The 18,958-nt window shown below is 45.5% G+C and overlaps 1 long non-coding RNA gene across 1 annotated transcript in view; it reads left to right on the top strand.

The window, feature by feature from the left end:
- The window catches only part of LOC133482034 (uncharacterized), a 31,605-nt gene that overhangs the window by 9,734 nt on the left and 2,913 nt on the right, over nucleotides 1–18,958 (top strand). Inside the window, exon 4 of the long non-coding RNA XR_009789674.1 lies at nucleotides 15,361–18,958. This exon is cut by the window's right edge and continues 2,913 nt beyond it. This is a non-coding gene — a long non-coding RNA (uncharacterized LOC133482034). The remainder of the gene's footprint in view (nucleotides 1–15,360) is intronic.

Below are 18,958 nucleotides of genomic sequence, written 5' to 3'. Positions count from 1 at the left end.
GTCACAAAATGGTCGCTTCCAACCACAATAGCCAACCTGCTGTTCAATTTCGTACTGACGCGTCAATTTCATTACACTGCTATTGATCAAAATCAATACCAACTTTGCTATTGACGTCGTCAATATTTGTATGGATCCTGCCTCCACTACGTCTCGCACGAGAGGTTTGTTATTAGAGTTGAGGAGCGGAGCATCCCTCCGACGGGGAGAACATCCCTGCTCCTCCTCTCTCACCATATTGTGCAAACACACCAAGCAAACATGGCCGTGCTCGCCATATGCGTGTGTCCGCGTGCGTGTGTGTGCGCGTGTGACGTATGTGGCCAAGTGGCAAGTGTCGGACCGAGCGAGAAGCCGCGCAAAAGAGACCGAGCGAGCGAGATTAAAAGTGTGAGATAACCATGGAGAAACACAGAGGCCTTTGTTTGTCTTATCCTCCCTCAAAAGTTGTCTCACACTTTAACCCTGTGACTTGTTCACCTGGCAACCCCCCACGCCCACCGCTGCCCTCCCAACATGGCCTCCCTCCACACCCTGTCCCATTCATCCCAGTGCAAACACTCCTGGCTGCCGCAGGAACAAAAGCCGCCGTGAATAATGGCAGCCAAACGTCACCGTTTTCTTTCGTGGCCGCCGCGTCCCTCCTCGCTCCGCCGGGGCCCGGCCCCGCCGTTAACCATTAACGCAGCACCTGAAGCGGCAACAATGAACAGAAACTCAGGGAGGAGTCGAGGTAGAGCTGGAATCAGAGGCGCAAAAAAAAAACAAAAAAAACATCCTCGGCCCCTCTTCCAACTCGGGAAATATTACCGTTCGCTTTGAACTGTTCTGTAATCGTTCTTAGGTCAAGTGGAACTTTCGGAAAAATCCAGCCCACCAAAGTCGATTTGACCGATCGACATGACATTCGATGGACTTGTCTATCGTGGGTCGACCCGCCACCAAAGAAGTCTGAAAAAGCCACACTTGGAAAGACACAGACACAAAACTTACTACTCATGAGTAGACCCACAAAAAAACGTCTCAGGAAGCCACGCCCAAAAAAGGACGTCTGCCTTTTTGGTTTGAAGAGGCTCACAATAATTCAACAACAACTTCCCCTTTGACGATTGAATTTTTCAGTCACTAATCTGACGAACGATATATCATCTTGCGTTGAATGCAAACTTCGTGTTGTTGTTGTTGTTGTTCTTCTTCTTCTTTTTCTCGCTGACTTCCCTCCACAGGAGACTGCGGCCATCAGCATCAATACCTCGCTGTGTTCCGTCCCTTTCGGGCCAACACTGCTACCTTTGTGGCAGCACCGTGCCAGATGAGACTAAAATTAAATGCGCTTTAATTGCAGCCTTGTGGGGCTGCTGTGTGCGCGCGCGCGCGCGTGTGCGTGTATGAAGTGTGTAACGTGAAGAGGAAACGATATTTTTAGCTTGTAAATCGAAGACGACGTGCCGTTGAAGGAAGGAAGAGACGGCGAACTAATTGTGTCGTAGCGCAACTCCATTTCCAGCTGCGTTCGACAGGAGGCGCTGTGGGCCGCGCAGGAAATGTGTGGCTTGTTACCATAGGAGGCAAAAAAAGTCAACTTTTAGTCTTCACATTACATTTTGCTGCCCTCCACCTTCGTCTAAAGGGACTGTCGGAGCATCACGACACTATGACGAGACAGGCGGCCTCACGGTTTGAAGTTCTGATCAACATGGTTCAGAAGAAAGAGCCAGCTGGCACAGCACCCGATGCCGCCACTGTACCACCGTTATCACTCAGTTCGGCGTGGGCTACTGCTGAATGGAGCCGCGATTCCGCCGCGTGTCATTCTTGGGCTTCTTTCGTAAAGACTATGGAGCAAATGTTTCAGTATTCCACACCAGATCGTGAGGCAGCTCGCTCCCTTTGTCGCCTTACAACAAAGCAAGCGCAGGGTGTCAGATTACGCGATTGAGTTTCGCATTCTCGCCGCTGAGAGTCAGTGGAACAACAGGGCACTACTCGATGCATTTTTTTTCAAGGACTATCCCCCGCCGTCAAGGATCATTTGGTCTTACTAGGCCTGCCGACCGACTCGGACACTATTATCGCTCTCGCCGTGAAGATCGACAAAAGGCTTTTGGATCGCGAGCGATCGTGATTGATTGATATTTGTGATTGATTGATATTTGTCACATGGAGACAGACAATAGAACAATAACGGCTAATATTATTGTAGCTTAGTTGTGGCGGTCTTCTGTGTCTCATCATCAAATGCATGTGTACTACGCATTATACCTCCCCCCCCCCCGGTAAGCGAAGCACGCACAGTGAATTACACATGAAATCATGATACACAAACAGTCAGTTGTATTATTAATGTCTGTTTTTATCAAACACAATTTTGGAAAATATTACAAAAATGATTTCCAGTGTTTTTGGGGGGGGGGGCGGAACCGAATAAAGGCACTCATTTATTTAGAGATTTAGTAGGGGAAGAGGATTTAAGAGCGTTTTAAGTTCCGAGCTGCAGGATCTCTGTGTGAAATATCTTCAGCGAGCGTCGCTTTGATGTTGTTTACGCGCTTCATTCAAAACGTCATCTGTCGCTGAGTGGCAGCCGCACTTGTTCATTGAGTGCGATGTGCACTTTTACACATTTTTGGGCCTCTCTGAGAGAGAAAAAAAAGAAAACGCTGCCGTGCTAACCCAAAGCCTTTCAGAAGCGGGCCAATGAGAAGAAAAGGGGGACGGGAGGGGCCAACGGGCGGAGGCCGCTGGCGAAGTAAGACGTCTTCATTCCTGCGGCGGGCGGATGTTTTGAAGGAAACGGTCGCGGGCCGGAGCTGCACTCACTGGACCCGCTCTGTTTAGCTCGGTACCTCTCTCGGCGGACGACCCGGTTAGCCTGTTAGCGTAGCGTCTTGTTTTTTCCACTTTCTCGCCACATTTGAATAAACGGGCACGTTATTGACGCGCGGTCACGCTCTCGCTTCTCTGTTGATTTAAATGATTAACGCGAAAATGATGATCCAGTCCGACCGCGTTCGCTGCCAGAACCCGTCAACATCATCATAATCGGCAGCTTCATCATCGTCGTCATCGCTGTTGTCCTCCATTTCACCTCCAGTATTTGTTTGTACTACAAAACCTTTTTCCTCGTCGGAAAAAATTGGGGATCGTAAATGAATTCCTTCCGGGGTGAAACTGTCCGCATGGTGGAACTTAACAGCTTAACAGCTCCGATGATGATTTTTTTTTTTTTTTTAAGTCGTCATCTTTTAACATTCTCAACTGCCACTGTCACGTTCTTGTTCTTTTGTCGTTCTTTAGTGCACTGAGCAGCCTGAACACAAAGTGACAGTTGAGAGAATCAAGTTGTCATGTCACCACAACAGTCTTACTGCAAGCAATAATAATAATCTTTTTTTTCCGGGGGTTAGAATTAAGTCACATTTGTGAGTAAAACACTTCTTACCAGGAGAGTCATATTTTTCGAGAATTCCTTTTTTTTTTTTTTTTTTTCTCGAATTTTTTTTCAAGAATAAAGATGTTGTTTTTTTGTTTTTTTTGTTTCCAAAAAGTTGTAATATTAGGAGAAGAAATTGTAAATTTCAGGATGGGTAGTGAAGGCAAGAGGAAGGATAGCAAGTTTGAAATTCACTGGTTAAATTTGACTCTTTTCAGATTTGTTATCCTCAAAAACGTATTCACTCACATTTCTCATAAAATATCTAAAAAAAAAAACAGTGTGGCTGTTGCTTGCGTACTGTGATTTTGATGCACCTTGAATTATTATCTTGTATTTTGGTGACTATGTGTATGTGTTGAAAGGAGCCTCTTGAAAATGAAAATTGAAATAAAAAAAAAATACAGAAACAAATGATGCACAATATAAAATATAGCAGTCCCAAAAGCGCTTTGGCGCCACTGACCGTTTTCATCTGAAGACATTTTTGGTTATTTACACCCTACAGTTAAAAACACATTATATTATACGATATCTATTATTTTTTTAAACACGTCGCACAGTGCCGTCACGTGTCATGTGCGGGTGCTCGTTTTCTTACGTTTTATGTTGAATAACGCTCTCGTTAGCACACGCTTGTCGTCTGCAAATTATTGGACATAATAATCTGGCGGTGAAGTTTCACGTCGTGTCGCTGCCCTTGTTCTTCGCCGCCATTCTGCGGTCCCGCTGCCAGCGTTAGCTTCGTTAGCTTTGGCTATCGACTTGAGGCTAAGCGCCTGTTTGCTGTCGAGCGCGTGTCGCGTTTTTTTTCATCCTGTCTCGGCCGGGATATTCCACCGATGTTAGTATTTCGGTCCGAAAATGCGCTTTTGGGCCATTTTCAGCGGGCAAAATCTTTCGGCGACTTCGAGATTTGTGCGGGAAAGCGTCAACGCGTGTGTGGCGGCCGACACCGTGCGAAATGACGTTCTGCTGTGAAATGAACGCATCGTTAAAGAGAGGCGGGCATGATTGGAGGTGCAACAGTTCCAATGGAATCGGTCAATTGGACCCGGTCCTAAGTGGAGGGGTGTTTTCACTTTTGTGAGATAGTGCCGAGTCAAAAGGGGCCGGATGAGATGTGGAGAAAGTTCTGGTGTTGATGTTGTTGTTTTGGTCCGTTTGGGGTCAAGTGAGGTTTGGTTTCCTCTATGCTGCCTGCAAACTACTCTGACCTTTTTCCTTTCAGCTCACATCTTTCTGTTTATTTTGCTATTTCTGGCCAAAAGTGGGGAACAAGTGTCAGAGTGTGTGTGTGTGTGTGTGTGTGTGTGTGTGCGTACGCACTTATACAATTGTATATCTGTGTGTGCGCGCGTGGAGGTCCGCAGTGTGATTCCTCTGTTGTTGTTTTCATTGACGCAGCCGAGGAAAGTCAATGTTGTTGTTTGCAGACTTTGGCGCAATTCTCCTTGAGCAGCGAGCGATCGCGCACGCCCAATCGCAAATTCCGTCTCGCCGGCGAAGTGTTGCTGGACATCTTCAAAAAAAGAAAGCAAAGTCAAACATGTGGCTGAGATGAAGCTTGAAATGCGTCCCCGTTCAGCGTTTTGCACTCGTTTCAGACCGACACTGAACCTTGAATATTTTCCTGGATGATATTTCTGTCGTCTTTACATTTTATTAACCCCGCGCAGACACAAGGCATGTGTCTGCGTATGTAAACGGAAACGTGAGCAAAAAAACAACCAAAAAAAATCCAGAGTAGGCAGCAAGTAAACATTTTCTGAAACATTGACTTTGCTCTGGACTGGCTCAACATCTCCTCTAGGTTCAAAAGCGCTCATATTTAATGTATGTATCGATGAAGCGTATATTTCACGTTTACCTCCAATGTAGACCGTATTTGTCATATTTAAGTAGGCATGGTGAATCTAACGTAGCATATTTACGTAATATGGAATCTGTATACGCCTGTATTGTAGCATATTGGACTCATATTTCATGCCTATGCAGCTGATGTAGTATCGTTACGTCATTTGTCGTTTTCTGCACACCTCAAATATCGCATATTAGCTCATATCATTATGCGTACTTGCACCACATTGGTCGTCAGTCGGCCTCATGTCGCATATTTCCGTCGTGAACCAAACATCGGTGGATTGTAATGTATAAATGTTGACGACGAATGCGGCAAAGGAGGAAAAGTCCATCCCGCGGCTTGCCGTGGCTTTCCTGCGGCTTCCGTGAAATGTTCCCTGCAGTAACCAGTCCAACCGGTCGTGTTTGCTCACAACCGGCGGCTCTGTTCCTTTCCCTCCTTCGCGTCGTCTTGTTTTCTTTCCAAGTGTTCAACGGGAGCGACCCGTGTTTGCTTTTAGGATGACGGGACGGCTCGGCTCCTTAACATTTGAACATTCCAAACGGCCGTGCCGCTGTCAAAAGAAGGGCGGATACTCTTCTTATTCTTCTCCCAACGATGCGCAGACTTGATCGTTTGAGCTTGCTGAACGAACGTTTGGGCAAATGTAGCTGCATATTTGTATTGGGAAAAGAGAATTGTGAAATTCGACGACTGCTCAACTCAAGCGAACAAGTTGCGACGTAACAGTAACATACCAAAGTCATACCAAAATGGCTGACTTCCCGTGGGTTTTCAGGCATGGCTTTTTGAAACTTTTCGGGTGGGTCTACTCATAATACAGTAGCTGTCTACCAGATTTCACGTTGCCAAGTCAAAGTGGCTTTGGGGGCTGAATTTTGAGAGAATTCTTATCGCAAGGGACCTAAAATTGCTGCCTTAAAACAAAATAGTGGTCTTCATGTGTCTTATCAGGCGTGGCTTCTTGAGACATTTTTGTGGGTCGACTCATAAGAGACACGTCTACCAAATTTCATGTTGCTAAGTAAAACTGGCTTTAAAGTCATCGGCTTCAAAATGTCCACTTCAAATCAAAATGAGACACTTCTTCTGTCTTTTCGGGCATGGCTTCTTGAGACTTTTTTGCGGGTCTGCGCATGCTAGACACGCCCACCAAATATCATGTTGCTGTGTCTAATGAATAAATCCCTGGGACACTTCCCTTACGAACTGTCAAAGCACTTTTTTTAGCACTCGGGCGTCAGAGCGCGTCTTCCAAAACGAGCGAGACGTCTCCGAGTGCAGAACAGAATTCTTTTCTTCCGTGGCGAGAAGCTGGCAGACGCGGCGCTGCCGTGGCGTGACAGCGATACGCTTGGCCACGCGGCGTGCGCTGAAAGAGCCCATAGATAGCCTACCGTCCGTACCTTAGCATGGATACCTCAGCGCGCCGCCACGCTCAGCCATGAAAGACTCATTGACTGTGTTCGGAATCACTCCCGTCCGTATCCACTATATACCCGGAGCGCCCTGTATAGTGAGTTGGCCGTTTTGAAACGCTACATTTACTCCATGACTTCGAGAAACACGAGCATTACTTTTGTGACATTGCGCTACATCGTGCTCGCGACTTTCATTCCTAGCTGGTGTTGCTTGCGCGATCTATTTGTTTATTTTTTTTTGCCAGAGTGACTTGTGCCTCCGGCGCTGTCACACGATTTGGTTTTCATCCCACAAAGTGAGGCTTACAAACTGATAGACGACTGAGAAAGTAAGTTGTACTTTGTCAATGTTGTTGATCATCTTTCATGAAGTATTGCTAGATTCGATGCCTATTTGGGACTTTGAAATAAAGGTTTAGTGCAACCGTGCTCTAATCCCCATTTGTTTCCTTTCTTTCGGGCAACCTCGATGATATTAATCCATGGAACAAAATATGAAGACGGAACCTTAGTTGTGGATCAAAATGTAATTATAGCTCATCAAAATGATTATAAATGGCAAAATGCCCGCTCTCGTTCGCGGTGGCTCATTTCATCGTAAAAAAAAACTCAACCGAAAGCATCCCCGATAAATAAATGAATAAAGTGACCAAATCTAAAAGAGTAGCAAAATGATCCAAATTGAGTTAGCCCACTCTCGTTCGCGGCGGCTCAATTTTATTACCCTATTGAAAAAATATCAAAGACGTCATCAACGACCCGTCGACGTCGACGGGTCTTTCGTCACATTTGTGTCGACCTTGGAAAAAAAGAAGCCGTGCGACACCTAACACACACACGGACGCGCGCGCGCGCAACTTCGATGCTGCCAGCGAGTGAGTCATCGTGGGTACACATTGTTGAGGGTGAAAAGCCAGGCAGCTTCCTGGAAGGGATCAAGAAGAGTCGACGTGACAACAGGATGCAGGATGGCGAGCGTCAGAGTAGAACCGCCGTCAACAGCGATGGGACACGCGCTCGCGCATATTGTCAACAACGCTAAGCACAAACAGCTTTTAGGCTATTTCAAAATTCTGGCCATGTTCAAGTTTGGAAAGTTCAACGGACTAAATTGACTTTGCAGCACTTCGCAACTCTGGTTGCGAGCGGATGTCCCGCACTTGCGTTCAGCGTCCGGGCGGGATTTCACGATGACACATTTTCAATTCTGAAGTGATGAATCGTGCGCCAGGGACTTCCTTCTTAGGCCCCGCCTTACCGCCTGCTGTGATGTGATTGGCCAACACTTCACTCACTGGCAGGTCTTAATCATTAAGTAAAAAGGAAAACAAATGAAAAATAAAATCCTGTCACTCAGTTGCAATATTTGAGCACGAAAATGACATCATTGATCAGAAAAGGTTGTATTTTGAAAAAAATAAAATAAATACTAATACACTTCACAAACTATACTGTCGCTTGTTTTCAAAAAGAGAAATAGCACTTTCTAAAAACATACAGTAATGCCATCATTAAATATCAAGTCAAGAATGAAACCACTTTTTACTTCAATTCAATGGACATTGCGCCGCTCCTTCCGGTATGTGCACCTCAGCCACCGGAGGGCAGCATAATAAAGACTTAGAGGCTTACATGAGTACATCTCAAGTCACTTGTATCTCACGTCACTAAGTTGTATCTCAAGGCGCCATCGTGTCGCGAATTTACGATAGCGCTCACGATATGTCGATATTTGCCGTTGAGTTTCGTAGCCATGTCCCGAAACTTTTGTTTGTGACACTAGCTCACCTTTGAGTGATAGATATAATATGTTCCCCCCCCCCCCCAACCCCCCCCACTGCAATTTGTTCCTGGACATTTTCCTTGTCCCAGGCGGCTCGGATCCTGTTCCCCCTCTCCCTCCATCCACGCGGATGCCATCTTTATTTGGATCCCGTTCTTTACCGCAGCGCTTTGAATAACGCCGCTCGGCGTCCTTACGGGAAGAGCGCGGCGGGCCGAGCGACAGCGGCGTCTTCCGAAAGCCGGCCAGCCTTCCCAAATCGAGAGTGAAAAAGAGAGAGCGTCTCCCTCACTGGCTACTACTGCAGCGCAGTCTAATTTTAAACGTGCTAAAAGGTAGCTTTGTGGAGCTCAAGGTGGGGGGGGGATTATGTGGGCAAAGTTGCCGATGAAGGAATGTTTTGAAGCTACGGCAGCCTTGCAGAACATGACATACAAGAGGAATATTCATATGGACGCCGGAGCCCAGGGGGAAGACCTCCGCCGAGGCCGTCCAACGACAAACAATCACTCGGGCAAAAAAACCAAAACAACAAAAAACAATCAATCAATGAAAACATTCGAAACAGTAAATGCGCATTAAAATAGATTTTTTGCTAATTACCGGAATTATTTACAATAGAGTCGTTCATTGAATGCACATATAAAATGTATTTCACTCATGACTAATTTACTAATTAACCAATTCTTTAATAAAATAAATAAAATGTTTCATTAAATTGACAAATTTAATTGACTAATTTCTCCAATTATTTACAAAAATAAATAATTATATTATTAAAAAGGTAATGAAATGCTCATAATTGTTAGTTTTGCTGTTTTTTATTTTGAATAAATAAAAACATTACAATACATTTGAATAAATAAATCAATAAGGTTTTCCTCATATTTTTTGTCACTTACAATAAACAAATTAACAAATGATTTGATGGAAAAATACAATTAAAAAAAAAATGAAATGCACATAAATTTGTCTCAATAAAATTTCAATGCATGCAATGACAGCTAAATGTGAACAAAGACCTTTTTTAATTTCTTCTTGATGTACAGCGGGTACAGAAAATATTCAGACCCCCTTAAATTTTACACTCTTTGTTTTATTGCAGCCATTTGCTAAAATCCTTTTCGTTCATTTGTTCCTCATTAATGTACACACAGCACCCCATATTGACGGGAAAAAACTTAATTGCTGGAATGTTTGCTGATTTATTTTTGAAAAAACTGAAATATCACAGGCGGCACTGGTTAGAGCGTCTGCCTCACAGTTCTGAGGACCGGGGTTCAATCCTCGGCCCCGCCTGTGTGGAGTTTGCATGTTCTCCGCGTGCCTGCGTGGCTTTTCTCCGGGCACTCCGCTTTCCTCCCACATCCCAAAAACATGCATGGTAGGCCAATTGACAACTCTAAATTGCCCGTAGGTGTGAATGTGAATGCGAATGGTTGTTTGTTTCTATGTGCCCTGCGATTGGCTGGCAACCAGTTCAGGGAACTGCCTGAAGAGCTCAGAGACAGAATTGTGGCAAGGCCACAGATCTGGCCAAGGTTCCTAAGAGCACAGTGGCCTCCGTAATCCTGAAATGGAAATGAAAAACCTGTTGCATCATTCCCAAAAAGACTCCTGGCTGGATTAGCTCAAAAGGGTGCGTCGACTAAATACCGAGCAAAGGGTCTGAATACTTACGGCTGTGAGAGATTTCAGTTTTTCTTTTTGTAAGCAATCTGCAAAAAATTCAACACTTCTCTTTTTTTCTGTCAATACGGGGTGCTGTGTCTAGCGCCAACTACTGGCGAGCAGGACTTGATGTCAGATGATTCCCTTTTTTTGCCATTTTTTTGCCTCTGGTATTGGTACTCGTCCATCACTGTTTTTCACACTTTGTATCTTAAGTAAGTAGATTTATGCATAGATTAAAAATATATACAGTGTGGCACGAAAATAAGCTACGCTGCGGGGGCAGGGCTACACAGTAACTCATGTGGGGGGGTTTGCCCGCGAATATTTTAGCGTTTGAACCCAACATTTACCTCCAAGACGCTACATTAGGCTCCAAAATATGTTTTGCATTGCCGATCAGACTGGCGGGGACGCGGACCGTGGACGTCGTGATTTGAGGTGGGGGTGCAGGCTGGGTTCTGGCCAGCGGTAGAGAGAGAGAGAGAGAGAGAGAGACATTTCCCTGGCCCGCGGCGGCGGCGCTCTCTCCGGCCCCCATGAAAGGTGGGATTGTCCCGAGGCTTCCCCGAGCCAGGAAAGTTACCCCCGCCGGGCTGCGGGCCGGCCGACCCGGCGGCGGCGGCGGCGGCCCCTCTCTCTATCTGCCAGGAAGGCCTAACGCTGCCGCCGCCGCTTATGTCAGATACCACGCCGCGTGTTATAAATACTCACGCACGCACACACACACACACACACGCGCTAAATGAGCTGGCAATGTGTTTATTTTGACAGGAGGCAGCGAGAGTGAAAGGGGGGTTTCTTCCTTGGAATATTCAGCTCAGGTAGGACGCTTCCCTCGCTCGCTCACGCTTTCTGGTGAACTCGATGTTTGGCGGGGAGCGACAAAGACAGCAAAGGTGACGGTCCAGTCTGCTTTGGGGTTCTCTGCGCCAGGTGGAGAACAATAAAGATGGCTGCAGGCAGGCAGGCAGGCAGGCGGCAACTATTCAAATGTGGCGAGGCTCGCCACGCGGCCCGGAGGGATAACTGCTGACGACGCTTCGCTAGTTAACACCGCAGATGTTTTTTTTTTTTTTTTTTTTTATATCTGACGGTTTGGACCAAAACCCACAGAGATCTTCATCAGTCTGTTGGGGAGTTGGAGGGTTACTTCCTGATCGGGCCGAGTCACGTTTCCGTTACATTTTTTCTGACACAAAAAAAAAAGGGATTTTTCAAATTCGGAAAACTCTCGTCCCGCCACCTGAATCCATTTTCCAATTAGAATTTTTTTTTAAATAAAAACAGTTTTTTTCCACTGAAACAATGTCAACCTTTTTTTTTTTGTTAACAAAAATCTGATTTCTAGTTTTTATTTAAAAAAAAAACCTGGTTTCTAATTTTAAGCAATTTTTCACAAAAATCTGATTTTCAGTCTGAGTCAATTTTTTTGCAAAAATTCAATTTCTGATTTTAACTGAGTTCATGAAAATCATTTTTTTCCCCACAAAAACCCAGATTCCCACAATCTGTTTTTAGGTTGTGTTATTTGTTTGATAAAAATCACAAAAACAACACTTTCTTTTTTGCCACAAAAAAATGAAATTTCTGATTCTAATTTCCAGATTTCCAGTGTTACTTAATTTTTTCCCCCATAAAAATCAGATTTTCTTTTCACAAAAATCCAATTTGCGCAATTAATCAAACATTATCACAAAAATTACATTTCTGCTTCAACCAAGATTTTTTTGAACAGAACAACTGAATTTTAATTAGGGTTTTTTGCACACAAATCCAATTTCTGAATTGAACAGTTTTTTTCCCCACCAACCCCACGGTCCCCACCCACCCCCACCCACACACATACAAATAGTGTACCTGATTTGCAGTTTTTTTCTCCCACAGCCTGGGGGGGAGAACTGTTGCCAAGCTGTGGCCAGCACCCCCCCCCCCCCCCCCCCCCCCCTTCGCTTGTCAACTTGCAGATGCTATCACCATTTCAGCAGTTTTATCTTTGACGGTTTAAACCAACACCGAAGAGCTCCTCGTCGGCTTTGTTGAGGAGTTTGAGGGTCACTTTGTGCTCGCTTCGATCCACGTGGACTGACAAAATCCGATTTTGATTTCAATGGTGAAAGCAAATGAAAATGTCCTTTTGCTTTATTTCTGCTCACACCAAAACAAGCTTTCAAAGTGATTTGGGGAAGTTTTTCTTGAATCCACTTGCACACTTTCTTTCGTCATGTAAAAATCCTTTTTTTTTAAAGTGTCTTAATGCCTCATTTTACTCCACCGATAGTCAGTTCAATTGACATAAGATCGGTCGACTCATTCGAACCCTGTAGCTAACCAAAACAGCAGCACAGGGTGAGACGCGCGAACTGTCTCGCGGCTGAATCGCGGTCAATGGACGAACATTTCCGGAATTTGTCTGTGATGTTCAACGCCCGATTAAAAAGAAACAAAAAAGGAAAAAAAAGGAACATTTGTTGTCTTCTTGATTTGTTTTGAGAGTTGACGAAGCGACTTTCCGTGGCAGGCATTCATTTTGCGTTTGCGTAAAATGGTCTCACCGTCACGTCTACGGTGGCCGCAGAGGGCCAAACTGAGTGTTTCCTCCTGGAAATGAGAAGAGCTTGTGTACTGGAGTGTAACACACACACACACACACACATTCTGAAGACACAGCAGCATTCATTCCTTCATCCCCTCCTCCTCCTCCTCCTCCTCCTCGTCTGACTTTTTTTCGTCTTTCTCCCCTGCTCGCTCGTCCCTGATCTCGACCACTCAGTCTCGTTAAGTCAGCCATTGTTTTTTTTTTGTTTTTTTTTAGCATGTTGCTAGCTTTAGCTTAGCTTGTTTCGCTGCACTTTGCCCTGCGTCTCGTCTTACTGTGACCGACATGACGAAAAAAGTAAATATGAGTTATGTTGCCATTGTTGTTGTTGTTTTTGGCGTATCACTAACGTTAGCTTAGCTTGTTACAAAGACTTAGCTCTGGAAACTTGCAGCGTTGTAGTCCGTAGTCTCCACACAGCTGCACTTTCCACCCTGTCTGTTCTTACTGCGACCGACGTGCCGGGAAGTAAAAACGTTCTCAGCCCTGTTATTGTTTGTTAGCATATTGCTAACTTTAGCTTAGCCTATTACCGTGCCCTAGCTGTGGACGCTGTTGTGCTGTACTCCACAGTCTCCGCTTGGCTGACACTTTGCCCAAAGCAAGTTGTTACGGGCGACGAATGCCACTGGTGTACGCCACCACCGTTGATAGAAAATGGGCAAAAATAAGCACTCGTGCTTATGTTAGCATTGCCGGTTGGTCTGAACTCCGCAGTCTCCCCTTTGGTACACTTTTTCCCTTTGTCTCCTCTGGAAAAGATAAAAATGTGTCTGCAACGGACCAAGATGTCAATGCAGGAGCACGTTGGTCTTGTTGTTGTTCGCAAGTGTGTTTTGTTCCACATGGTGCGTTCAATACGGTGTGGTCTTCCAGTTTTCAGCAGTACTGTTTTAAGGCCAAATATGGGCTGTGCCGAACCGAGCCGATACCGTACGGGCAACGTCAACCGCAGCCGGTCTCCCATTGGTTGAACGGATTCTAACGTTTGAGGGTGGAAATGGCAAAAATAAACACTTAACTTTGGACAATTTTAGACTCCGCAGTCTCCAAATTGCGGCACTTTGCCCTCAGTTGTCTTGGCGTAAATGCGAGTTTTATCTTGTGAGTTCTGAGTGGGCGTCACATCCTCCTCAGGTGGCACGTGTCGTCTTCACAGGCTTCTTTTTTGTCTGCCTGGTGTGTGAGTGCTAATTTCAAAGCTGCCGTCTTAATGGCCTGGGCGGAGGCTGGCTAATCTGGCACAGCTGGGTGCCACACTCCATGCATCTGTGTGTGTGTGTGTGTGTGTGGGGGGGCTGTTAATTGGGGCAGGCCGGGGGTCCTCCGACGGAGGCGGCGTGCAAACATCATCAAGTCACAGAGGGGTGAAAGTCAGAATGGAATTCCTGTGAGGGTGGAAGAGGTCGTCTGCAGATGTCACTTTTTAGACCTTTTTGATTTTCATTTCGCCAGATGAAACCCACTGAGGTCAGGATCGCTTTCACGAGGTCAGCAGCACGCGTCGTGAGAACATTTACACGGGAAGTACAATGTAGAGAAAAACGTCAAAAAAACGTCCCAAAAAGTTTTTGTGAGCACATTCTCTATCGGCGAAAATCACACAAAAACCAAACCCTGTTGAAAGCCGTAGTTCTTTTTAAAAAAAAAAAAAAAAAAAAAAAAAAGTAATCGATACGTGCCACCGTCAGGAAAGCAAACAAACGATTCCTCGGAATCGAATTACTGCGAAGCGGTTCTCAAAATCATACAGGATGACTGATTGAACTTTTGTGCCACGTTCGAGGCGTGCGCTTCTTTACCCTGAGCATTTTTGTGTTTAGTGTTCCAAAGAAAAAGCCAAAAGTTAACCCTTTGCTTAGCCTAATGTTCCTTTTCTGAACTTTAAAATGGACGCCATGTATAAAGCGAGCAGGTGAGATGGCTTACCTATTATTGTGCATAGCATGCGCTCATTCCGCCAGCTGTTGGCGACCTCTTCTATTGTTGTGTGTGTGTGTTTTGTGTGTCCAGCTGTACACACACACACACAGCTAATGAAGTGTGTTGTCACACCGGTGCGACCACCTCTGCTCGCCACGGCTCGATTTGCGCGTGGTGTCGCTTTCGCCTCGGCACGATGTCATCACGGGAAGATTCTCTCGCGGCGCGGCCTATCGATCGCAGCGGCCACGGGACGTGTCATTCGGAACGCCGTGTCGTGTACGCAAAAGTCGGATCAAACATTCATTCCAACTACGGTGCCTTGGAATCGGGGCCCAAATTAAATGAATTACGAATATGTAGTTTTGCTTTCGCCAGGAAATGTGTCGCTTTTGAATCCTTTACCTGGAAAAAAGTCATGTGACATTGGGAAATGTGTGGCTATTTGAGCCGTTCAAAGGTCAAAGTTTGGCGTTGAACTGTTTCACCAGTAAAGCTGTTGCTGCTGAACCCTTTCGCCAGGAAGCGTGTGTGTGTCGAATGCTTTCGCTGGAAAAAAAAAGTGTGGGTGTGTTGAGTCGTTTCACCAGGAAAAGTGCGGGTCTGCAACACTTTAACAGGAAAAAGTGTGGGTGTTGAATCCATCCGTCCATTTTCTTCACACAGGCGCCGCAACTTTAGCAGGGGAAGCCCGGACTTCCCTGTCCTCAGCCGCTTGGTCCAGCTCTTAGTTCTTCCGGGGGATCCCGAGGCGTTCCCGCGCCAGCCGTGTCCCGTGTCGCCCCCGGGGTCTCCTCCAGGCGGGACGAGGCCGGCACTCCTCACCGAGGAGGCGTCCTAACCGGATGCCTGAGCCACTTCTATATTGCCAGAAGTATTCGTTCACCTGCCTTGACTCAGATATGAATTCAAGCGGCATCCCATTATTCGTCCATTGGGTTTAATTTGACATCGGTCCACCGTCTGCAGTTATAACAGCTTCAACTCTTCTGGGAAGGCTTTCCACAAGGTTTAAGAGTGTGCTTATGGGCATTTATGACCATTTTTCCTTAAGCGCATTTGTGAGGTTACGTGTTAGATGTTGGATGAGAAGGCCTGGCTCTCAGTCCCTCTGCTCGAATTCATCCAAAAGTGTTCTGTAGGGCAGGCCGGTCAAGTTCACCGCATCAAACTCCGTCATCCGTGTTTTTATGAACCTTGATTTGTGCACTGATGCACAGTCATGTTGGAAGAGGAAGGGCCCATCTCAGCACAGGTCCCACAAAGTTGGACCTGTCCAAAATATTCGCCCCTGAGCTCCAGTGAAAGGAACTCTGAATGTTTCAGCATACCAAGAGATTTTGGACAGCCCCCTTCCTGTTCCAACATGTCTGTGCACCAGTGCACAAAGCAAGGTCTATAAAGACATGAATGAGAGAATTTGGTGCGGCCGCAACCCGATAGAACACCTCTGGGTTGATTTCGAGTGAACAGTGAGCCGGGCTTTCTCGTCCAACGTCAGCGTGTGACCTCACAAATGCGCTTCTGGCAAGAACGGGAAAAAAAGTTCCAATAAACTCACTCCTAAACCTTGTTGAGAGCCTTCCCACAAGAGTTGAAGCTGTTACAGCTGCAAAGGGTCGATCGACATCATATTAAAGCATATGGACATCGAATGGGATATCACTTCAAATACAGTGTATCGTGTGTGTGTGCGTGTGTTTATATAGATGTATTTGTATTGTTTATTGTTATTGTTGTTATTATTTTTGTAATGATTTTTATTATATTTATATATGTGTTTGTCTATTATCTATCTGTGTATCTCTCATGACAGATGATCTAGGTTTGGTCAGAAGGGAGGAGTTGGGCTGAAATACTTTTTTTTTTTTAACATAACGTTTATATCTGTGTAGCCCAACTATAGTCTCGCACGCACACACACACACACACACACACACACACACACACTGTATGAGTGAGTCGCAGATGGAAACCGGTAATGGGTGGGGTCCCTTCAACATGCACACCTGTGATGAATGATAAGATACAGTAACTTCAGGGCTTCGTGCGTGTGTGTGTGCGTGTGTGTGTGTGCGCGTGTGTGTGTATACTCTTCCTCACGCGGCATAAAATACACCCTCCGGCCATTTCATTAGGTACACTTAGAGCCCTTGGTCTGTGGTAACCAGAATATTAGGAACTTGCACAAGCACAATCATAAACATAGTGAATGTGTTTCTGACATTGTCAATTGAAAATGATCGCATTATTTATGTCTTGGACTCCCTGAGTTGGTGTAGCTACGAAAATGGCCAGCGAGAATGTTAGGAGAGGAGAGCACATGTTTTGTATTGAACAATCAGAGTCTGCCTGTGCGGCTCCCCAACAACACACATTTTCTGATTTGCTGCAAATATTTGCAGCGAGCTAATCTGTGTCGTCGGCATATTTGCAAAGTCACACTTGCGATGCTTCCTCGCGCACACGCACATGCGTACATGTACACGCACGCGCAGACACACATCACATCAATATTTCGTCTGTCATTTATCGCAGCGTTATTGATTTATATCAGCTAAAAAGAAACGTAACTTGTCCCCGTTTTATATGAACAGCGCAGACACGAAAACAAAGGAGCAAAGTCGATGACGCGAATAATCTGTATTGGGAGGTGGTTTCGGCGCCGTAACAAAGGCCTGACGCCAGGGATCCGTGTGTGATGACACCAAAGTCAAGTGATTTTCTCGTTTCTGTCGTCGCTTGAGCTGCTCTCGCCTCTCGTCACCGAATCCTCTTTTTTTTTTCTCTCTCTCTCTCTTTTCAGGTCCTTAGGATGTTTGCCTTGACGTCGCTTACGTGACGCACGCTCAAACGGCGCAGAACGCGGCAGCTCGGCTCCAGGCCACTAGCAACTTTTGCGTGTGCGAACACTTGTTTACGTCTGCCAAACACGCAAAATTGCCGCGCAGTTTTTTGTATACGTTGCGGAGGAATATACACAAATTCATTCATTTAGCACGCGCAATGTGATTTGTCGTACCTGAGACGAATTGCCACGGCTGATTTTGCATCTTTAAATCGTGCGCCTGAAAAACAGGTGCAAAAAAATGCAGCACCGCTGGGATGCAGGCAAAATGAGAACTTTTCCGCTCATGTAAACATTTTTGAAATGCCAGAAACAGAAATTGTCGTGTCCTATTGTCCATTGGGTAATGTTCCATTTTGGAGCTTGCCAATGATCTAAGAGCTAACTTCAGGAGTCCCGCCATATCACCGATGACAAAACTCCTTTCAAATCGGTGTTTTTGTGCGTCTGGGTCTTTTCGGTGCACTGTGACAGTTGATGCTAACCTCTCCCACAGAACTTTTTGGGGTGTGCTGTCCCAAGTTTTAAAGTTGCGCAGAATGGGCAAATGCATCCATTTGCTACGCCCTTACGACAAGTGCAATAAGACAGAACGTGGCTTTTATGCACTTGCTGGCTTCCTTTCTGTAACGCAGTTTGTTTGTCTTCCACTAACACTTCCAATTCCATCACTTCAAACTTCATTTTGCACTGTTGGCGCTCTCCCAAATGTTCCGTGGTCTCCGTCACTTTTTCAGCTGTTGCCAACAGCGCCTACAGTCCCGCTGAAGCGAGAGAACAAGCAATTTGACGCAATCGGCTACTTGTGAAATTAGCAAATCGGGCCCTTCGTCGTCTTGACACGGATGTGGTTAGCGTTAGCTTTGTTGGGGTGTTACCATTTTTCTTGGAGAGTCACAAACGAATCTTTGCCATACATGCTAATACACATGATACTATGAATACTAGTATAAATGCTAATATACAGCACATACTACTATACATGCTACCACACATACTACTATACATACTGCACATGCCACTATGCATACTACTTCACACACTACTACACTAGATGTACTGCTATACATAATAGTATACTGAATAGAGTAGTACCCATACTACTGCACATCCTGCTAAACCAGCTACTAAATAGCATATTTCTAATACATCTCATTAACATAACGAGTACTTTCTAATGGTAAAAAGCAATATAACGACTATTGAGCCCGGGCGTTAATAAACGTCCAAAGTTGTGTTATGAAATATATACGCGAGCAATGCGGCGCGCAGGTGCGCCGTCATAACAGAACCCAGAAAGGCCGATAAGAACGAAAAGGTTTCCACGATTGCGGGAGGGACGGAAAGTGGGTCAGCGGGAACGGGAAGTCCAAAGGAAAAACGTCGACTTACGTACACATTGAAAAGCAGAAAAAA

The sequence above is a fragment of the Phyllopteryx taeniolatus genome, chromosome 8 (genome assembly GCF_024500385.1).
Source record: "Phyllopteryx taeniolatus isolate TA_2022b chromosome 8, UOR_Ptae_1.2, whole genome shotgun sequence".
In the NCBI taxonomy this organism is placed as follows: domain Eukaryota; kingdom Metazoa; phylum Chordata; class Actinopteri; order Syngnathiformes; family Syngnathidae; genus Phyllopteryx; species Phyllopteryx taeniolatus.
Note: the sequence above shows the minus strand (reverse complement) of the source record. Positions and strands in the feature narration are given on the sequence as shown.